This window comes from Meleagris gallopavo, chromosome 1 (genome assembly GCF_000146605.3).
Source record: "Meleagris gallopavo isolate NT-WF06-2002-E0010 breed Aviagen turkey brand Nicholas breeding stock chromosome 1, Turkey_5.1, whole genome shotgun sequence".
NCBI lineage: Eukaryota > Metazoa > Chordata > Aves > Galliformes > Phasianidae > Meleagris > Meleagris gallopavo.
Window position 1 is genome coordinate 186,703,150 of NC_015011.2, and position 4,816 is coordinate 186,707,965.

Sequence of the window (4,816 nt, forward strand, 5' to 3'; positions counted from 1 at the left end):
AAAAAAAAATTGTAACATGCTATGCCATTATAAAAGTGAAGTTTACAATGATGAAAGCCATACTGTGCTTCTCTCATGGACATAAAATATAATTGTGTTACAATGCATGGAGCTATATATTGTTTGTAAGCTGGGTCTGCCTTTGGGATCCACATAACTGGCTGAGAGTATGAAAAAGCATAAAAAAGCAGAACAAGGCAGGAGGAATTTCTGTAGGGAGAAAAGTGAGGGTGGGCTGGACAGAACTGAAGAAGAGAGTGGCTTTCTGTGGCTTTCCCACCTAATAACAATCTAGGTCCATCATACTTGCATGCTTTAAAAGACTGTTTCTTAGGAAGAATGGGGAATGGAATCTTGGCAACACTTAGTTTTACTGAAATTATTTTTGTCAATTGCTAGGACATTAGGAAAGTATACTACAATAAAATTTTGGGGTACGTTTCATCTGTCCAAATGATATCAATCAACTATGCTCATCATTTATGCCAATCATCTATGCTACCTTTCTAAACAATGGGAATTCATTAAAGGCTTTTAGAGCATGATTCATCTGATCTCTTCAGAGAACTGACAGAGACAAGATGAATCACAATCAAGTTCTGAAAGGTTGGGGACTGGGTGTGGGAAGAGATAGGTGGGAAGATCAATACCATACAGGTTCACCTCTAATTATATGAAAAGTTTCTGTTTAGTTTTAAGACCTGCAAAAGGTTTGTGGATCTCTCTTCTCATTGGCTACATCACGCTAGTATATGAGATTTTTATTTATTTATTACTCTATTTTAAATACAGATAATCACTGAAACTTAGGGAAACACAGGGATCAAGATCTGTTCTCCAATCTCAGTTCTTTTCACTGCTGAGTAGAAAAAATCAAAACAAAATAGCATATTTAATTGTAGATCCTTTTTCCTAATAACCCCTGCTGTCGCAAAGACTTTGCCATCAGAATATACATCACAAGTCTTTTTGAGAATAGCCCTTTATCTCACTTCCTACTTTCTTCGTGCACAATCTCCTTTGCGGCAACACCTAAACTTGGACAGAGAACCCAATTTCCTCATAATAGCAATTAGATGGAGCAAAAGAAGAGATTTCTCCAAGAGGAGAAAGATGATTGGATTTAATAATGGTACATCCATGCCATGCTTCATTTCAGTTAAAGCCACTGTAGGCACATATATGATGCGTAAAATAGTCAATATGAATCAAACTCTATTTCTTTCCATTTCTAGTGAGTAGGTATTTGTAAAATTCATCTGCCTTTGGGATCCACAAATGTAGGAGTTGGTTGTGAAGATATTAAATTACTTAAGAGTGGAATGAGGCAATGCTGTTTTCATGAGGATAGGGGGAAGGGAAAGAGCTATTCTGTCAAAATTGCAGAAAAAGTGCTGATGTTAACAATGATTATATATAGTTATGCATTCTTTTTTTTTTCCCCCTCAATTATTAGCAAAAAATAAATAAATAAAAAAAAATAAATGAAGTCAATTAAAAAAAAAAAGGAAACATTTGTAGCCAAAACGATTTAAAGGCCTCTGAGCACAAATTGTAGCTATTTCACAAAAACGTAATTAATAACTACTTACATCTGTTTTGTATTATTTGCTCTATCACTAAATGCATCAATAAACTAGTAAGAACATATAGAGAACATATAGAATAATTGAATCACAGAATGGTTGGGGCTGGAAGGGAATTTAAGATCACCTAGGTTCAACCCCCTGCCATAGGAAGGGACACCTCACTAGACCAGGTTGCTCACAGCCCCATCCAACCTGGCCTTTATTGCTTCCAGGATGGAGGCATCGACAGCCTCTCTGGGCAGCCTGTTCCAGTGTCTAACCACCCTCACAGTAAAGAATTTCTTCCTGATATCTAGTCTAAATCTACGTTCTAACTACTTTTCTTGCAAAAAGTAGGTATGGAGACTTCTCCTACAATTAGTCCAGGGATGGATATACGGTAATGAAACCTTTATATGATAATAAAACCACTCTGTAAGACACAAGCATGTATCACTTTCCAGTAATCAGAAAGGGAGCCTAAAAGACAAAGTGTAGATATACACAATCAGAGAAAGATGTGAAGTTAAATGGAAGCCTCATTAGTAACCCAAATGAAATGCTGTGATCGCTCACACTGTGTGCAGACTGTCAAGCAGTTTTTTTTTTTTTTTTAAGCTGGAAAGTAGAAAGAGGGTTTTGGAGAATACATTCAACATGAGTCTCCCAGTTCTAGCTGAGAGGCTCCAGTTAATGGAACAGCCAGAGGAAGTCAAATTTAAGTCATAAACTTAAAATGTAACTGAGAACCACATCAAAACAGTGTACTCTAGAAATATAAAATTGTTCAATTCCTAATTGTTCGATTCCTGGTTTTACTCCAGCATCTCTTACCACCAACCGACAGATCTCCTCAACAGTGTATACCTTTGTGAAGTCACACAATGCACAAGACTTGTAACAGAAGAATTAGAATTAGAATTAGAATTTAATAGAACGTTCATGGAAGCATAAGGGGAAATGAGAGCATTCCTAGCAATAAAACTGAAAATGAGTTGTTTTTGTCAAGCCTAGAAGATCTGGGCTGCTAAGCAAGCAGCACAGTTGTACTGCAGGCAGAAGACCCTGTGCTGTAACAGCAGGATGTTGGAAACATGGTTACAGCATGTGGCTATATCCTTGGGAAAGCTGGTAATACCACTGAAGACATGTATTTGCTAAATGAATTAGAATAGACAGTGAGCAATTATTTTTCCTATGTCCTAGGGAGCCCAAATAAAACAGCACTGTGAACACTCCATAACACTGGTAGACTCCTAGACAGTACAAAACATCTGCCCAAAAATTAGTTCATGGTCATCAACCAAGAAAGTGCTAAGAGGTGTTGTAAGGGTTCTGTATTCCATGTCCTCTATCATACCAGAGTGAGTCACATCACCTCAGTACACTCATCTTCACGTTTGTCAGGATGCAAATACAAGTTAAATGAATGAAATAGAGAATGAATAGGTGGGTAACTTTTCTAGCAATGTCATGAATACATATCTCCTCTCTTCCCAGTAATTTCTCATTGTGCTTTTACAACTGTTTTCAACAACTGTATGAAACAAAAAGTTCTGCTTCAGAACACTGTATGAACTCAAGATTTTGTGAGAAATTTGAATCAGTATTGTTTTATTGTTGAAATTAAGCTTCCAGAGTCAAATTAATGATGGTTAGTTGTCTCTTCCTCTGAAAAAGGATGAACCTTCTCATGAATTTATCAAACTTCGAGCAAGGAAGTCCAACCCAGATCTCTAATTAATCTAATTCTACTTACAGGGAGGAAAAGAACATGGATAATATAAAATGCATTGACATATAACAACTGATTGACTTATTTTGACAGTTCTATCTAGTGCCCTATAAATAAACTGAAACAAGGTTAACTGTAAACAGAGGAGCAGCAGGGAATATCTCCCTTTCCCCTTCTGCTCAAACCTGTAGTTTGCAATTCTAGTCTTTCTAGAGGAGAGATATAACACCTCATAATTGTGGAATTTTAATATGCTTTAATATGCTTAATATGACTTATGATTAATGTTCATTATTGACAGCAAATTCCTTTATTATTTACTATAAGCAAAATTTTAATATATTACACAATGAAAATTAAAATGTATCACAATAATTGAACGATACAAGGAGGAACTGATTTTCCTCTACAATGTTTTATTTCTTTCTGTTTTTAATTTTCATCTCATGGATCAATTCCTGAGAAACCACTAATCCCAGACACAGAATATGTCACTTTTTCTCCCTCCTCAGTGTTATGGGGGTAGGTTCAAATATCAATTCGAGTGAATTATAACAATTGCTATTCCTGACTCATGTCACAGCTCATATCAGGAGTTAGAGGAATAAAATTTGACTACATTTTGTTCTGTGGATAAAAAAATCAGTCTAAAGTACTGTATGATTCATCAAACATTAACTAATATTCATATCATGCTTAAAAGCTGACTACTTTCATTGCCATCATTAGTTCCTTTTTTCTGACCTGTTCCCAAATTGCTTCAGAGTGCTCTTTGTAATGAGCAATTTGGTAATAATCTCAACTGGGAAGGAGGTCCAACACCCTACAAAGCTGATCATTAGCCGGTCTTTTCCTCTAATGGCCTCAGGTTAAAAATTTCAAGTATCTTCCTTACTGTTTTTGACATTACTTTGCAGAAATATGTTGTATTTTCAGGTATTTCCCAGATTATGCCAGATAGAATAAAGATGATGTACAGTGCCACCAGGTAAGAATATTCTTTGAAACCACTTAATGCATGCAGAAAATTATTGTCCCCTTTATGCTCTGTGTAACATTATATTCTTGTGCTTTCACATTGTCATGGTTTCATGATTTTTCATTATCGGTATTCCACATCATAACATCATGCAATGTACTGGGGGTTTGACTGCTGATGCTCAAGTTCCGGGTGCCTGTCCAGCGGAGAAGAGCAGCTACGTTTCCCCAGGGGGCTTTGCGGTCAGCGAGGAGATATAACTCCCGGCAAGGTCACCTGATGCTCTCTTCTCTGCCTGTGCTGCTTCGCTTGCGCTTCTCTGCCTGCGCTGCTTCGCTTGCGCTTCTCTGCCTGCGCTTCTCGCCTGCGCTTCTCTGCCTGCGCTTCTCATCTCAGCGTTGTGGTAAGGCCGATCCACCATCAATTTCACATTCTCTCTCCTTATAAAATTCTGTTGATATCATATTTAGTAAATTACTTTGTTTTACCTCAGATTGTTGCCACTGTTTTCAATTATTTCGGGGTCCCTTATTT